At 35.0% G+C, this 19,639-nt stretch overlaps 1 pseudogene; it reads right to left on the minus strand.

Annotated features, from left to right (window-relative positions):
• Positions 1 to 4,672: 4,672 nt before the first annotated feature.
• LOC116146613 lies at positions 4,673 to 16,524 on the minus strand (annotated as a pseudogene).
• Between the last annotated feature and the right edge of the window lie 3,115 nt (positions 16,525 to 19,639).

Raw genomic sequence — 19,639 nt, forward strand, 5'->3', positions numbered from 1 at the left:
TTAATAATAAGTGAAGGCTGTTCTGTGATTTTATTTTCATGCTCACTCAATGTCACATAAATACTTGAACTATTGGTTGAGTCTATCTTTCTTGTAGAGAGTGGGGAAAGGATCCTGTATATATAAAAATCGGCTATTGATTTAGTTGTTTGAATATTAATTTCACTGTTTGTAGGCACACGAAAGCTCTTGTGAGGGGGTTGAGTACTCCACCTCCTGGTTCAAATGATTTGCATTTTCCAACCCGCTTCACACAAAGTGGTTGAGTGCAATACCCTTATTGTCTATGGAAACAGAACTTGTCTTATTGGAGAAGTCCTTCATACAACTTATTCCCGGCAGTTATAGCATCTTTGCTTTTTGGTGTACTGATTTGGGACCACGGAAAGGGTATGTAAGTTTGTTTGTTAATTATGATAAACATTTATCACCAATTTTATTATATATAAATTTGTGATTGAGGCAGAGCACCGAGCAACTGGTTTGATGAATTGGCCTAAAAATTTGTCTTGAATTAAATTAATAATCACAAGAAGTTTTCTGGTTCCATTTTTCTGTCTTTATATGCGCTGACTATGCCTATTAAAACATAATTCAGTATTGCCGTCGCCTATAGTTTGCAAGTATCTTACTTTGATTTCTTCATTTTCATTTTAATCTGGCAAAAATACCCTGCAATATATATGGTGTATTTTATGTTTCGGTGATATTCATGGGCATCAATAACTGCTCAACCGCTATACCCCATATTGCAACAGAGCGCAATGTTATGTACCGAGAAAAAATTTGCAGGAATGTACTCTCCCTGGGCTTTTTCATTTGCACAGGTACAATAATCTTGAAACTTCTTAAAAGTTGAGCTCAACATTATGAACTCTGCTTAGTTTATTTTCCATATGCAAAAACTCTAGTAAAATTGATCACATTACTTTGATTATATTATCTTATTATGTATACTTGATTTTTCAGGTGACTGTTAAGCTTCCTTATTTATGTCTTCAAGCAATTATATACGTGATCATCACCTATCCGATGATTGGATTTTATTGGTCGGCGTATAAGGTCTTCTGGGTGTTCTGTTTATCTTGCAATGCTACTTGTGGCATTGAAGCCGACTCGCATGGTTGCTTCTATTCTATCCTCTTTTTTCTACACCTTATTCAATCTGTTTCCTGGATTCCTTATTCCTGAACCGGTAAGCTACTAAAATCTACCAAGAAAAGTACATGAACCATATCCATTCCAAATTTATACATTAAAATGTTTATTCTCTTTGCAGCAAATTCCAAAATGGTGGGTTTGGTTGTATTATCTGATTCCTACTTCTTGGACGCTAAACAGTTTGATCACATGACAATATTGAGATATCAACAAGAAAATTAGCGTTTATGGAGAATTAAAAAGCATATCAACCTTTCTTAAAAGATTACTTCGGTTTTCACCATGATCGCTTGCCTATTACAGGCATTGTTCTTCTCATCTTTCCTCTTGTTCTTGCCTCTCTTTTCGCGATTTGTATAGGATGGTTGAACTTCGAGAACAGGTCAGACATTGGAGGAGATGTTAACGTTTGTACAGAGCCTTATAAGCAATACATATTGAATTTATATTTTTTCAGATTGTTGTAAATTATTGAAATGTGAATCTTGTGATGGGTTTTCAGATTGTTGTAAATTATTGAAATGTGAATCTTGTGATGGGTCTATATATATATATATATGTGTGTGTGTGTGTGTGTGTGTGTGTGTGTTTATAAGATGAAATTTTGAACTAGAACACCACAAACAAGGGGGTTGACATTTATTGAAAGCTGGCACTATCAATTCATCGATTAACGAATTTCAAATGATTTGGTTTAATCCCACTTAATGATTTTGTTGCATGGTTGAAGGTCCAGTTCATGGTTTAATCCATTCCCAGATCATTGACTTGCTACTTCTCTCACTGTTGGTCTTTTCTTCCCATTTAACCTCAAACATCTTTTTGTGAGAATGGCAACTCTTATAATATCACCCTTTTTCCAAGCATCAAAGATTTCAAATACACGATTCTGTTTCATTGCACATCAAAAAGTATTATTTCAATAATTTCATGATTAATGCAAATTAATTTGGCTATGTAAAAATAGTTTCCATTAAAACCTTCTATATATCTTAGGAGGAATATTTTATTAAATGATTTGCATCAATAGTTTAACGAGTTTCACAAACTTAACTTTACAGATCAAAGGCTTATTTGATTTAACTTCAACAAAAAACCCATAATTTTTCATTAAAGGCTTAGCTTCCATTTTGACAAGGGGGGATATGGGGATATGAAAAACTGAAAAAACCTGATAAAGCAAAAAGAGCAACATAAACAACAATAATCATGCCTGGAATCGGGCCTGCAATTTTAGAGAAAGAAANTAAGTCAGGTACAATGTTCTCTAAACCACTGATTTCATGTACGTGTTTGAAGTACTGCACATGTGTGAGAGCATCATGTTTCTGGAGCACCTTTCTATATTCCAATGCAAACTTCTTACACTATTTCAATGGTAAAATTGGTTAAGTTTCGGAACAAGTCATGAGACAAGCTACAGGAGTTTCAAATACAGATCTGAAAGCTACTCAGGTGAGACAAATCTTGTAAATCAATAAGCAATGCAGTAGTCATCAAATTCCTTTCTGCATGATCAATAAGCAATATGTTATTTACTAAATATGATACTAAATAACATATTTAGTATCATGTAAAACTCCTTTAACTTGTGTTAGACAAGGTATAACACCCTGTGATATTAGCCTTAGCTCAGTACACCCATTTAAATCTAACAACCTTAGATGACTTAATTGGCCAAACGATATGGGGATCTCTTTAATATTAGAACCGGCAAGGCTAATAGTCTCTAAGTTACTTAACATTCCGATTTAAGATGAGCCAGTTAAATCAGGACAACTATGAAGATACAATGTTCGAAGATTTACAAACATTGAAATAGATTCAGTCAGTTTCTCTATGCTGCTACTGCTTAAGTCAAGAATTCTTAGATCTTTCATTCCTTTAAAGATATTATTGTTGAGGACAAATATTAATAAATTATACTGTAATAGAAAAGCATGTAGCTTAGGGCACTCCAACACAACAGGTAGCTCCCTAATATTCGTTGAGATTAATAAGATGCAAGTGAGATCTTCAAATGTGTTTCTATTGGGCCATTCTCCTGTTATTCCATCATTCACCAAGACTATGTGATTATATTTAGGTGCTATTATTAGTGCAAAATCACTTATAACATCATGCATTTTAACATACTCATCATATATATCCATGTCATCAGTCAAGAGAAAAGAGGAAGTGAGGGCACTTACAATAGCATGTGCTCTATCTCTAGCATCATCCATTGTATCAACATTTTTGACCCACCTTAAACTTCAATGGGAAATCTGAATCTTCTGGAAATAAACTACAAAATAAGATGACTGATTTTGCCTCTTCACTTTCTAGATAATTGTAGCTTAGCTCCAGATATGAAAATATATTTGCCTGCATTCCTAGTATGTTGTTTAGGAGGACTTTTGAAGTTGCCCTGCTGTATCACTCCACACACGCTTGTTCTGATTCTTCAATGTTCTTTCTAAAGTCACAATGGCAATTGGAAGACCATCACATTTAGCAACTACCTCTCTTGCAATTGGACTTCTATCAGAATTTTCAGCATATGGGCCAGCAAGCTCCTTGAAAAGAATCCACGACTCTTGTTTTAATGAAGTGCCAACTGCAAATATCTTTTCACAATCCATTTGATTGCAAACATTTGATGCGCAAGATTTGGTTTTAAAATAGTTACAAGAAAAAAAGAAGAAAAAAGAATTCTCCTATTTGAGAAGGGCTTCACATCTAAAGCTTCACCATTATTAAGCATTAATAAGTTCCATTGTCAATAGTTATGATAAAAATAACATTAATTAAGCGTTACCAAAATTGGTAAAACATGATTCATACATACTCCCATCTTTATTTTCCTTTTTCATTTCCTGCAAAAAGGAATAAAATTCAAGGGGTCCTCAATATTCAGATGCAAAATGCAAGTTGTATACAGCTAAATTTAGGATGTTACACAAAAAATTTCATTTTTAGGAGAGGTTTATTTTGAGATTTTATATTAGGGAGGGACTATCTGCACTCATAAAGTGGTTATGACATGTCTTTTTTTTTTTTTTCATATAAACATGATTAAAATTTAATTTAATTTAATTCGTTTTGGTTTGTTTACACAATTCTCTTAATTTAACAAGAAACCAGTAGATTGGTGTTCAATAAGATGGAAAATACTATGAAAACCGAATGTTTTAGAATTAATGAAAAAAAATTTTCTAATTGTTAGTTGCAATTTGTTCAGTCAAATGACTGAAGAGCCTAGATAGATTTCCAAAAGCAATTAACTTTCTAACCATTTATTGCCAAATCTGTAAATCCACCACAACGTATAAGGTTAAGAAGACAATAATTATGGCGCTACCATATTTATTTGTAATGAACATAATGAAATTAATTTAAACTAATAAGTAAATGATTAAATACATCATTTCGTCGAGTCATGAAATACATCATGAAAAGAGTTTATGCTGTGTGGAATAATATGATCCATAAATATTTGGAACGAAATTAAGCAGTGCTATCAGCTCCCTCAACCCCTGCATGCAGGCGGGTCCATTCCACCAGAACTCTTGGTTCTGATGTTACTGCATTCAGATTTTGCTGGTCCTTTTCCAATGTATTTAAGTTGAATATCAGCAACCTCCACACCTTCACATGGTGTACCACTACTACAGGCAAGTTTCATAGCATAGGTAGCAGAAGTGCCCCGAATTTTCTTGAAGCTAATGTTGCTAAGCTTAACACGTGATGAACCTGAACAAAAGGAAGATACTCAAGAAATGACATGATTATTAATATCATGATCATTCCAATAAAAAAAGTTTGACATGTAACTTTATACTGTATGTGCTAGTCCTTTGTATTGCATTGATTCCATGGCACGTATACTTGATCTATGAGGATAGGATTGCTGACATTAATCATGTTAATGTCTTCAAAATGAATCATAGATGCAGAGTTAACAGTAGAAGCTGGCCAAGTTTTTATTCTAACACCGTTCTCGTATTAGTTAAAGTGCAATTCTTGACAGTGACTCCAAACACTGGTCTTCTTTCTCAAACTTTCCTAGCTTCCTATACTGATACCATGACCAGGTCCGCATCTAACATTAGTGATTGATATATTTTGCTACCATCACCAATGGAGACACATCATCACCTGTTTTGATGAATGAATCTATTATGTTGATTCCACTAGATCTCCCAATATGGATTCCGTCAGTGTTGTGGCTATCAGCAGGGGCAATAATGTAAAAGCGTTGAAAAGTTAAGTTGTTGCAACCTAGGACATTAATATGAAATTGTTTGCTGTTCAAGGATCTTATATTGTGGACAAACCATGGGTGATGAAGTCGAACCTTATATTCTGTTACATAATGAAACACAATTTTTGTAGTGTCATATATATCATACTAGCTTCTTAATTACTTAATTAGTTATGCAGGCTAGTATGATTGAGTTTAAACTTACAATGGAAGTGTTTGCAAAAGTTTTTGCCACAAGTACCCAAGCAGAGGCTCCTTGGCCATCAAAGTTCCACCACCTGACAATGTGAGTGTTCTATCCGTTGGAAAGTAACCAACTTCCATCCTTTGTCATTTGCTATCAGTTAAGGCCTAAGGGTGCCTTGACTTCAACCTCAATAGCAGCTTTGCATGGACCTTCAAAAGTCACAGGACTTAATAAAATATCCCCTTTGGAATAAGACACTTTGCTTGGAAAGTTGACGCACATGCTTTGTTCCATGATCTGGTTAAGCCTAGGACAATGCAAACACCATTTAAATAAGATTGATATCATTATCCATACATATTTTGGATTGCATCAGACATGTAATTACCTGGTTGATATCAGCTCCAATCTTTGCACCTTCTTTTGCACATCAAAATTGACTGACCTCTACTTGTTGACACAAGCAATACCAAACAAAGTTTGCCACAATGAATTTCACCATGTTTTCCATCATATCTTTTTCTTGTCTTTTATTCTACTCACACTTATTGATGAACAGGAAAATGTTATTATATAATGAAATGTTATTTCTCTATGACCATTTTATAGTTCAATGAAGAAGCTCATGCCATTAATCTCTAACAAAATATTTAGCTAATATTTGAAATTGTATTATGTTGTAGCATAATCCTTACATTGTTTTCTATTTTTAGTTTGACTTTGTTTCATTTTTTTAAATCAAGACGAAAGAATAGCGAATGAAAGTTGATGACCTAATGTCACCTATGAGAGGATTAATGAGTTGACATCGATGGTTAGTTTTTTAATAACAATATTAACTACTTGAACAAACACTTTTTCATTCAAAATCATGACTATTATAAGTTTAGTTAGCTACTGTTTTTCAGTTTCTCAACAGGAATGGTCAATTAATGAATGAATAATTAATTCTTAACAAGAAATAATAGAGAAGAATGAAAGATAAATCTTAACAGCATATAAACATCAACGTGTTAAAATATATCTTGAAAAGATTCTAGTGTTGGAATCTCGACATAGAAATATTAATTATTCTCCTGGAAAAAGAACTTAACATGATTTATTTAGCATCAAGGAACTTGAGATCAATAATGGTTGAAGAAATGTGTTGCATGTAGACAATAAAATCTATGGTTGATATGAAAGGGTCGGATCTTGTGAGAAGGGAGCCAATGACAATCAAATAGATCTGCACATAGAGAGTAAATGAATGTGAAGACTCGGGGGACACCGATTTGGTGTCTGCCGCAAGCACTCCGACGCTCAAATCAACATGGTTTAAGGTATTTAGTGAGAGCTGAGTGTGGGAAAGGATTTACCGTAATGTGGCTAGGGCTAGACTAACACAATGTGGTCAGAGCATAGCTTTGTGGTGGCTGAAAGTGGTAAAGTTAGTTGGAACTAAGCTTTATGGCGAGGAAAACGGTGATTCTTAGGAGCAAGAATTTGGGAGCTAAAGCTATGGGTGATTTCTCCATGAATAATGAAAGGCTTGACCTTTGTTTATATAGGACATTCCTAGTAGAACTTTGAGCCCTACTTGGTAGAGGAGTTTAAATTAAGAATGAAGTCTTGTTACTTGCCTTCATTAGGTTAAGACTCTACCAATTCAAGTTAGATTTGGGATCTTGACTGAATTGGAAATTAAATAGGATTTTGATTCCTATTTTGGGATGAATGTAGGCTAATGGGCTAGAGCCTGATTTAGCTTAATCTTATAGAAAGACCCAACTCATGGAGTGACCCAAAAAGTAAGTTGGCCTAGTTCGTAAGGTGGGCCTACTCGTAGAGAGGCCTGACTCGTGGAAAGGGTTGACTCATGGTATGGTCTAGCTCATAGAATGGGTTGGCCCATAGAAAGTTCCTTCTTACAAATTGGGTCATCCCATTGGATGATCAATCCACGAGATCGATTTAAGCATAGGCCTAACCAGAATTGGGCTAAGGCACTAAGTCATGGATCATTTGTTTCGTTATCGAACCTGACGAGATCTAGTACGATTTTTTGCCCATACAGTTTGTCTCCCACTCTCTAAGTTAAGGGGTACTTAGCTTAAAGAGTATTTATAGTCTATCATAGGCATAATACGAATGAGTCATTGTCCTCTCGGGGAGGATTTCACTCGAAGCATATGCTTTTACCACTAGGGCACTAGCCGTTTGGCTTGGTACGTATAGCCTAATGCAAAGTAATGACCGAGTGAAGTCAATTGGATCCTTGAGTGGCTCAAGGTGTTTGAGGTTTACATTGATCCTAGACCGAATAAAGTAGGCTAAGCCAAGACGAGCATGAGGAAACCACAGGGCAATCTATAAGGAGTGACACATTTGTGAGCCCATCCGTGTTGGCTCACATTGTCGCGTGGAAAGTATTGGTCGAGTAGGAAATTTGGCTGAAAGAGCATATGAGGCCAAATGAAAACATAAGGCTGAATGGAGCTAAGGTCGAGTGATCACATGAGGACAAATGGAGGTGATGAGGCCAAATAGAGACAAGGCCAAATGAAAACATAAGGTCGAATGAAGCTAAGGCCGAATGGAGACAAGGCCTAATGAAAACATAACACCGAATGAAGCTGAGGCTAAATGAAGGTGAGGAGGCCGAATGGAGACATCCCTGAACGAAGGTGAGGCGGGCCACATGAGGATTTAATAATATGATTACCCTTGATAAGCCGAGCCGAACGGAGGTGTTGATGAATAGCACTTGATGTATTTTATTCGTGACTTATTCCCACTCGTTTGGCAGTAGGAGTGGAGCCGAAGGTGAATGAGTGATGATATCATGGAGGATGTTCGAGGAATCTATTCACAAAGATTCGCTTGGTAGGGCTGAGCCAAGTGGACTAATTGTATTCGATGGTGATTTTCTTAATATGATGATGAGTCAGTTCGGCAATGTTCCCTAAGTTTGAGTGGAGAGCAAATACCATTGAAGACATCTATAGTGAAGTTTGCTCGTTACAGCAAAGACCTTGTCATGGAGGGACCGAGTCGAGCTGAGCCGAGTGGTGATTCGATGTTTTGACTATTGTATTCCATTCATCATTGTTCCCGCTTGGATGGCCGAGTAGAGCCGAGTGGAGAAAGAGATGGATGTTTCAACCTCTCTTGTGTCATAAATGGGCACGTCAATAGGACTAGAGAAATTTATTAAAAAGGAGAGGGAGAAAATATAACACCTAGCTAATGGGGAAATTATGAGCCTGACCTCTCCAGGAAATCTCTATTACAAGGTTAACAATATTATAAAAGAATACCAAAACATAATGCATAAAGATAGAAAGCTAATGTAGAAAATCCTAAAATACAAGCTAAAGAAAATCAAATAAATCGGTAAGTATCTAGATTTGTTCAGTTAGCGAGAGATGACGCATATGTGGAAGGGTGATAATCAATTGGTAAGCCTTTCTAATCTAATGAGAGTAGAAGTGAAATACTACCCGAAGTTAATAAAAGTGTTGTCAACTGCTCTAGTGCGAATCATTTTTAGCTTGGAAGAAATGAAGATTACTTTGTGCGACAATTTGGAGAAGATCTTCGAGAAGAAAGAAGAAGATGATCAGAAAGGCGTACAGTTATATAGAGAAAAGATAGTCTCTTAACTTCTTCAAGTCTAGGAAACTTGGCTATTTTAAGACTACGTTATTGTTACAAATTGAAAAACCTATTTACCACATCCACTGCCAAAAGCCTATTAAAGCTCAAAGTACATGGATTAGTGTATTGCAAGTACACTTTACAAGAGAAGATCTTCTTCCTTAGTTTGCATGAAATGGAACTTAGAGATTTACATGGCCTCACTTGTTTTAGCTCAAGTTTGTATGCTTATTGAATCCTCAGACTTTGGAGAAACTGCTTGTATATGGATGTTCACATATGAAGATCTTTGGTTATGGAAACCAAGTCACACCTAAGTTGAACAAAATGTTGATAGTCGATAATTTGGGTAAAGAATGTGAAGTAGATTGGATGGGTAACATTAATGCCACATGCAACAATTCTTCGATGAACAAAGTATGTCAAACATTATGCTAATGTATTTTTCATATTTTTAGAGTACAAGAAAATTTTTTTTCTTTGTCCTTTCATTTTATAAGGTCAGTTTATATCCATTTAAAACCTTATTACTTAATATGAAACTAATTAATAGCTTTCACAAATCATAATCCAACGGTTTGAAAAGTGAGATAGTGTATATGAAATAATTACTCATAACTTGCCATCACCAACTATTAGATGTATCAAATCAAATGCTAAAAATGGTGAAAATATATATATATATATATATATATTATATATATATATATATTAATATATATATATATATATATATAATCCGAAAATTCTAATTTTTAATTCATATAAATATATACACATAACATTGATACACTTTAGTAAACATAAGGTATCTTGAATGATGCCACCAAACTCCGCCACTTCTTGACATCCCACCAATCGCAAACCATCTAGTACCTGCAAAACAGTAAATTAACGGAGTGAGCACTAATTTCTCAGTAAGTAAACCAAATTGCACTATTGTGTTTCCTCCGTTACTTATGTTCTGATTTTTTTTCTTTTCTCACTTTATTCTTTGATTATATCTTCATTCTTTTCTATTTATGTTTCTCTTATGTTGTATCCCTTCTCTTCTTTTCTGTTTCTCTTTCTTTTATTTCTTCTTTCTAGTTTGCCGCGGACTAGGTTGATGCATGGATTTGGAACCCTGTCCATGTGAGTGGGTACATCATCACTTACATGCACTTCCGACTATACAAGCACTGTATCTCTCTGCTGTGGCTACTCGCTCGTGGCGGCGTGCATGTAGGTTCTACTCACTGGGTACAGTCCTCATCCACATACACTACTCACCGGACTGTACAAATACTGTATCTCTCTACTATGTTGCTCGCTCGTGGCGCATTTATGTGGGCATCTCTATCACTCACGAGTTTCCCATCACAAAAACCTTATATCATAGCATAATATAAAGAGAATAGAAAGATACTATGCACATTTCAACATGATTTCCAAACTATGAAATTCTACACTGCATTTTTTAAAAATACACACTTCCATATATGAACATATCTTTCATCATGACCATTTCATGGATGCATAACAAATTCATAAAAACATATCATCCTTAGGCTTGTTTATACATACACAAGCTCATACTTAGTGGTATAATACATATTACACATACCTCCACGGTCATTCATTACATCAAATATAATATGTCCATACAATCATTAAATAACCACAAAGACCACTCATTCAACATGCTTCACAACCCTTTAAGCATCATTTTCATACTAGAATCATCATAGATATTAAACTACAAATAAACTATAAGTGGAAGCACTTTTGAGATAGTCATTCTGCACACGTCATATTCAAGAAGGCATATCTCGAGTTATACACATCGGATTGCTATGATCTTGATCTCAGTTTAAAGCTTAGAGAAAGGGCTACAATTTTATGTTTAGACTCAACCTAGTTTCGATAGGTAAGATGCCTAAAATCACTCAGAAAGTCACAGATTTGACAGGGTAACCTTGATAACATGCCTACTTTAAGGCTTTTCCATACCTATTTACCTCCACTCACTCCCTACCTTTCTTAACCTTCTCCCCTGTGAAACAGTAAAAAGATCAATATATAATTCAAACTTCAAGTCTTGCCTTTCTCTAACCCTTTCCTCATTAGGGTTTAGCCAACTTATGCATGCAATTTCTCTTTGGATTTTCATCAAACACTTCATATGCACATGCAACTACCTTGTTGGCTACACTTCCACAACTCTTTAATTCAACCAAATTGTGAGCCAAAAACTCACTAGTATGCATCAAACTTGTCATTTTCACAATTCTCTACACTTCAAAAATTTCAACACAAAATCTTCCACAACTTTACCAAATCATCACATAACCATACACTACTTCTCATGGCTAGAATTAATACATCAATAAACATAAAAAACAGCCCATAATTCTCTCATACCATCAAATATAAACATACAAAAATTCATTCAACACAAGTTTTGCCAAATTAGGTTTACTTACCTTGAATGTGTGAATTACTTCCCTTTTGCTCTAAATCTTTTCCTCTTAGACCTAAATCATATAAAAACCATAAGAATTTAAAACTTTAAAGTTTAATCCCACTCCTTTTGCTAAAATTTTACCTTAGATGCTTGAAGATTGAAAATCTCCAAAAATCTAAACCAAATCCTATGATTTTCCTTTGAAGTTTAGTGAAGAAAATTGAGAGAAAAATGGGGTAGAGTGCGTGAACAAGGGCTGAATATGTGTTAGAGTTTCTTCAAATAAGCGTTATTCAATTAATATAAGCTGTGTTCCCATTTTACCTTGCACTTTCTCTAAAATTCATCTATGTCCTTTAGTCAATTACCATAATGCTCTCATTTTTATTGCATCTCTCATGAAATTCTATCTCTTTTCATTCCCCACAATTTCAACTAATTTTGAGTGAAAAAACCATTTTACCCTTAATGCAAGTTAAGGCATTTTCTTCACATTTTTTCAAAATAACTTAGCAAAAATCAACTAAGGTATAAGAGCATTGCAACCCGGAGCTAGAATTGGACAATCTCTCTTGAAATGACCTATTGCCCTCAATGATAACACCTTGGGCCTTTCTTCTAGCACTGTCCAAAATGAAACTTACCACACATATTACACTATGATCTTTGGCCCCCACTTTGTTGTCTACCCTCAATAGACTTTTTATTCCAATTATTGCTACGCAATGACTATTGGCTTTGACTCTACCTCTGGCCAAGACTTGAACCACTTGAAGTCCCAGAAAAACTACCCTTTCTTTTCTGTGTCCTATTACTAGGGCCACCAATTGACCACTCTATTATTGCGTTTCAGCTTTCAAGGCTCTCTCCTATCAAACTCTCCTAGGCTACTCTCAACTCTTATAGTCGCGCCATGTTAGAATCTGTAATGAACTCACTTCTCTTAACGTCTCGGTAAACCCGAGGGTAGTAGTGATCAAAGACTTCCTAGCGAAAAATGGCCTAAGTAATAACTGCCTAGTTTTTGTACTTATGCTAGACCGACTCCAACCAATGATAAGTTTTACCCTCTAGTAGGAAGGTAGCAAACCTAAGTTTCTGAGCCTTGGTGCATCCCATGATACCAAATACCCGCTCAATTTGTTTCATCTATGACTCCATAACTACAAGATCCCTAGTCCCATTAAAGTTGATTGCCCCTAACATCCTTGCTCTTTCAATAGTGCTTCTACCCCCTGACACCCCGTCATCCTATCTTGGACAGCTTGGGTGACTAACTGAGCCAATCTATCCATTGTCTACTCTAGATCAACCCTATTGTCTTAGGGTTTTGCATCTAGCTCTACCTCTAGCTCTACATCTGGCTCTACATGGGGCACATGGGATTCTAACATGTGAGCAACCAATTCTGCCACGACCTCAACCCTAGGTTCACTCTCCCTCCTTCTAACTTGAGGAGCTAAAAGGTCCCCCACATGTCTGTTGTGGGGTAGGCCACGTCGATTCATGTTGAAATCTACAAAATACAACAAATTTTTCCTCAAAAAAACAACACTTTATGCATGCAAACAAATTCTTTTATCATATGAAAATCATGTATGCATGTACCATGAAAATACCCTTTTAAAACCTGAAACCTAAGCTCGCATACCAAGTTGACATGACTCATCCTAACCCTCCCTATCCCATGGGCTCTGGGCGCACCTACGAGACTTAGGTGATGAGACGCGCCATGTTAGAATCTGTAAAACCATAAAATCTATATTTTTGAAATAACATCATAAACGTTTCCTCTTTTCATCATCATAAACATACACAAAATAAGTCTTTTACAAAATAAGAAGAACTTATGGTATTAGGTTTTATATTCTTCTACAATCCAAAAGAAAACATGAAATGACGAATGATAGAGCCAAACGTAAGCCTTTATGGCATAAAAGTGAAACACATCGGTTACACACTTGATAAAATGGAGTTGTATGGCCTAACCTCAAGTGGACTTCACTCTTCTGCACAGTAATCTTCTTGACCTAGTGCGGGGGGTGGTGGTGGTGGTGGTGCTGAGAAAAACATTTGAAGAAAAAAGGGTGGGCTAAAAATAATTTGAGCGGGGAATGTGAGAAAACATATTAGTATGCAATGAAACATTCAAGCTTATGAAATCTCACTTCTATAAACAAATCATATAACATAAACCATCACTCAATCTCATGTGCACCCTCTCCACAACTAGTACCCAGGAGTAAATCCATCTAACCCGGCAAGATCTAACATCCTGGGTTGGAACACTAAATCCATCATGTTAGGTGGAATCAAACATCACTCAAGCCTTCAAACCTGGCGGAATTTGCACACTCAAGTTCGGCACAACCAAATCCTACCTGTCAAAATCCTGCATCGCAGGGGCTTTCTACCCACTTGGTCTGGCAAATAATCAATCACATCCTGCCAGATGGGATCATACACCGCTCAGGCCTTTGACCCACTTAGGCTGGCATAATCAAATCTTATGCACGCGTAGAGTCATAACATAATATAGGGGGGATGGGTACTGCATAGGGTGGTTTAAAAGCCAATATCATCTCATACTTATTCTCAAAACATATTTCTCATAAGCATATAATAATTTCATAACATCTCATATAATGTAAATATATAAATGCAAGTTCTCAAATGTGTTCTCAAATCTAACAATCTTAACTCTTTTTCTTTTCTTTTCAAAACATTGCCCAAAGGCATCAAAATTTCATCTTTCTCATGTCAATCAACAATTTCCAACAATAATATTGCAATAAAGTTCATTTCTACAAAGAAATCGAACAACTTAAGCAATTTAAAACAATAAACATGTATAAATAAGCCTTTAGAGATAACTTTTGTTAAAATGAAAGCTGGGGTTTTAGATTATTTCACCCACACACCTGAAGCTGTCTCAAATAACGAAAGCCCTCAAGAAACTTGGTTCTCCTTCTCTTACTTGAACCAATTCTTGAAGAAATTTGGTTTTAATCCCTAAGTTAGGAAAATAAGGAAAATAGAAGAAAATTTACCTAATTAAAGGCTTACCCATGGATAATGCACACCAAAATTCATTTTCCTAACAAATTTTGAGTCAAATATACCATTTTCCTCTTTTCTTTCTTCTTTCTTCTCCCTTATTCCAATTGACTACATCTAAGTTTAAGTTGAGCGACTGGAAAATATCAATTTGCCCCCACCCAACTTATACGCTATTATTTAGTACCCCCTAACCCTAATTAGTAAATACGGGTTACAGGCAAAAAAAGGTACGGGAATTATACAGGTATAATAAGGTAAACGGTGAAAAGTACATTTATAAAAATTCGGTCATAAAATTCGGATACGGGAAAAATATGGTACAGGTATATACAGTTTAATATGGTGCATTGTTAATAATACGTTTTGAAAAATACGGCAATACAATCTTAGTTTTAACACTTTTTGGACTACTAGTTAAAATCAACATAAAATATAACATTTCAAATACAAAAGTATTCAATTTGACTGTATTTACAAAACATAAAAGAGAACATCATCAAATACCTGGTCAAATGCAAAGTCAATTAACCAATAACACAAAACACAATATATAACTGATATTCAAATTATAGTCTCCAGACTCAAACACAATATTAGCCAAGATTCAACTATAGTGTCAAATTAAAACATATAAGTCATAAAAAATCAAAATTCAAAGTCGAATAAGAGCTCCAAACAAATAAATACACAATAATACAACAAAGATTCAAATTATAGTTTGTAAAAAACTCACAAAGTACATAAACAACAATAAGTCAATAACAACTCAAAAAAGAGCATCTTCCAACCAAGCAGTGTCATCATTATCCATTAAGTCATCCACGTAAACCTCAACTGTTGGTGTGGAATTAGCATCTTCATCCTTGTGAATTTCTTCATATCATAGTCTGGAAGCTCTCCTAATTTCTAAGATTATAGGTTCCAAGTCACGAGTCATCGTGGAAGAGAATTATCCATCATCATCGTGTTCATCCTCAATACACAAGTGTGTCTAGCATTTCATGTGACAACCTATTCTTTTTTTTTTTTTTTTTTTTTGAGCCAGTTCAAAGGCACTCCAATTTCTCTCACATGATGAAGCGCACAAGGTTGACTCAGAATTCGAATGGCATACTTCTTGAGCACAGGAAGATCATCCCCTTGTAATCTCCACCGTATTCCTGCAAATGACATAAAAAACTTTCTTGAATATAAAGAGAGAAGCAATGTAAAGAAAAGATATGAAATTTTTAAAACACTTATGAGGACGACTTGTTTTTAACATCGTTTTTGCGTTGCAGTAAATAAGGTAGCTGGCCTACTACGATACAAAGAACTCTCTCACAAATGGATGCTTTTCTTCTATAGAAAGGTTTTCATGAATGAAATTGATGTCATCTTTAATCTCCCTATCCTCTCTAAAATTTTGTGAGAAAAGTAAACTGGATTGAGAAATGCAGTGTAGCATGTATAGGATGAATGATGTTGTTGACCCGACGATTCTCAAACAATTCCCAATTCTCCTATACTTGCTTGCCTCACTATTACATCTTTCTTTGATTGCAACTTTGCCCTTCATTGCTTCATATAAGTAACCAGCAGTAGATCCATCACCATCAACCAAACGAAGAACTCGAACCAATGGCTCAATAGTTTTATAAACCTCCTTCCTAAGCCCAAAAATCACCTTTGAACAATTTCAGTGACCTTTTACCTGATTTGGTCTACAATAATCAAAACCCTCCATTCAGATGAAGCAACAAAGAGTCGAAGTTCATTCTCCAAATCCAACACAGATTGAAGCATTAAAAAATTTAAAGCAAATCTTGGGCATAAGGTTGTCTCAATTGTCTATCTTTGGTGAACTCTTTCATTGCTGCATGAAGAGTTGTGTACCATGTCATGAACACAAACTATTATTTTGCTTCATCTGTGGTAACTTTTACCCAATTAACTTCTTCATATATGTCTTTCAAAAGAAGCTGAATTCCATGAGCAGCACACCTGTCTTATACATTCGAGGATACAACCAATGAATATGTCACCAGTAGATGTGAAATTGCGTACCATTATCAGTTATGAATTGCACAACAATGTTCTTGTCCAATTGATTCAATCATAGAAACAACAATTTCTTTCAGATAAATCCCAGTTTTTCTTTCTCGAGAAACATCCAATGATTTTATAAACACTCACCGCCAGGTGAATATGCCACAAGATTAATGAAAGACCGATGCTTATATCAATCCATATATCAGATATTATAGTACGACCAGATCCAGATGTATCCCAAGAATGCTTCACCATAGCAACATACTCATCAGCACCTTTTCTAGATTCTGGAATTAATCTAGTTCGAAGAGTTGAATAAAATGGAAGCTTGTGTGCTACACCATATTCAGCCACGCCTTAACAAATTCTCCAAAAGCAACAGTTTAAACAACATAAAGCAATATTGTTCACCACAAAACACTTAGCAAGCATTTTATCAACAAACTCTGTCTTTTTTCTTATTCATTTCTAGTAAAGATGTGCTGACTTTGACGTCTTTGGCTCCTATAGAAAGTGGTGAAAATGGTGAATTGTTCCTCATGATCATTAGAGTTTAAAAGTAGTAAAGAACCGCTGAACTTTTTAATTTTTGTTACTTCCACTTCCAAACATAGCTAAGAATGCACATGTGTGTCTCATGATTGACTTTACTACAATCTCAAATCATGCCAGTAATTCCAACAAGTGTGCTTATTCTATAGCCCCACCACTAAATACTTTTTGACAAAATTTACATTTCCATATATTCCCTTGGAGCTCCTCAACATGCTCCCAAATTTTATTTTTTTGTACCATATTGATTTGAGTGTATTTACAAGAACATAAAAGAGAACATCATCAAATACAAAAGAAAAAAGTTAACATATAATCTTTTTTCTTTCCTAAGCATGAAGCATATAATTATGTGGAAAATAACAAAATTATGGAAAAAGTTAAGCATATAGTCCTCCTCTACTCATCCCTTGGTTTATTAGAACTCCAGATTCCTTCTTTCAAGATGGCCAATCCCAGTTTGAATATAATATGCCAATTATAACAATTACTTCATTATTATTCTATTTTATTAATATTTGTAGCTACATATAAGGGCAGTTTCTTTCTACCCATATAGATTTTTTTTCTATTATATTAAATATTTGAACACGGTCCAACATTAAGGCACTAATTAATCTAATTTTTTTTTTTTTCATGCATGCATTTCACTTTTTTATTTCTATACCCCTTGAAAAACATTAGCCATATTGATGAACAGTTTGTCCAGCTTTCAGCAAACACTCACTAAAATTATACAAATGGCCAATTAGAACAAATAAAACTATTTGAAGAGAGAGAGGCAATCAACTACTTACACCAAAAGTACCATATGATGTTTAGTTAACATCTTTTATGCTGAAACGTAATGGGGTTAGAATTCAAAGAGTGCTTATTTATTAGTCCATATATCTTCTATTCGGTCTCCTCAACTTCAGCAAACTAAAACCCGAAAAAAAAAAGAAAAGCATTCACAACACCACAACTGAACACAGTTGATACATACCCAACATAATAATTGGACTTTATAAGTGCACAATGTGCAATAAATAAGCTAATTGTATCAATTACAAAAACACTGTAATTATTTGTCTTTAATGGTTTACTTAGCCAATAACCTTTACAATATATCTACCTAGAAATGAAGGGAAAATTAGTTCATGGATCAAACAAAAGTAGGAAGCATCAAAAGAATGTTCTCTGTAGGTATAATATAAAGGATTCATCTTTGACATCTAAATCAAAAGGCTTTTTTAATCAAATATTTCCTTTTTTTTCGGTGAGAACAATACAAAAGTCAGTACAAGATAATATTTCCATATATCTTACATTAAAATGACAGTAGAACTGTACAAGACAAAGAATTCAAAAAACGTTTTTCATTCATAAACTAATAAAACTTTGTCAACTAAGATATTCTAACAAATGTCCAAACAACCGTTAAATCAAGATGAAACAAAAGAAGTTACTTTCCTCAATTGCTCGTGTTAAAAGTTAAAACTGAGTCAGACAAAAGCTGTTGAATTTTCTGGGCATTTTCCAAAGAATTTGGCGGGAACAATAAATCCAAATAAAGTTCATTCCCTTCCCAACTAAGATCCGGCAGAAGCCAAAAAAGCAAATAGACCAAATCACTCCAGCAACCCATTTAGCTACATCTTCACGCCCTCTAAAGAAGCCATTATCCATCACAATCCCCTCAAGCTATTCGTGCAACCAGACAACCAATCAAGCCCAGAGTCCTCACGACCAACCACAGTAACAAATACAAATATAACTCTCGGTCTATCACAAGCGTTTCATCAAATATGTTTCAAACAAATCCATTAATCCACCAGCCCCTCCTACTACTAGTCTACTATTACTACTCACAAGCCACACCAACACAAACACAAGCAATCAACCAATAACATTCAAAGAGAAGAGAACAAGTGTAAAGTGTGTACCTTGAAGTCCCGAACTTGAAGTTAAAGCCTGGAAGAAGAGAACAAGAGATGAAGAAAGCTGAAAACGTGAAGAACTGAGGAAGAAAAGCTGAAGAAGAACTGAGGAAGAAGAAGAACCGAACTGAGGAAGAAGAACTGCTGTTGACTGCCGAAGAACTGAAGAAGAACGGCTGAACCAGATTTGTTTTAATTTTTTGTATAAACCCACCAAAACGACGTCGTTTTGGGGGTGTAAGATTATGTTTTTGTTTTTCAAAAATTCGCGAATTATATGAGAATTATACGGGAAACCTTATTATACGCGAATTATACGGAAGATTTTACAAAATACGTATACGCCTGTTTTATACACGAATTATACGGTTGTTCGTATAATTCGTGTATAAAACGCG

This window comes from Pistacia vera, unplaced genomic scaffold (genome assembly GCF_008641045.1).
Source record: "Pistacia vera cultivar Batoury unplaced genomic scaffold, PisVer_v2 Contig48, whole genome shotgun sequence".
Classification (NCBI taxonomy): domain Eukaryota; kingdom Viridiplantae; phylum Streptophyta; class Magnoliopsida; order Sapindales; family Anacardiaceae; genus Pistacia; species Pistacia vera.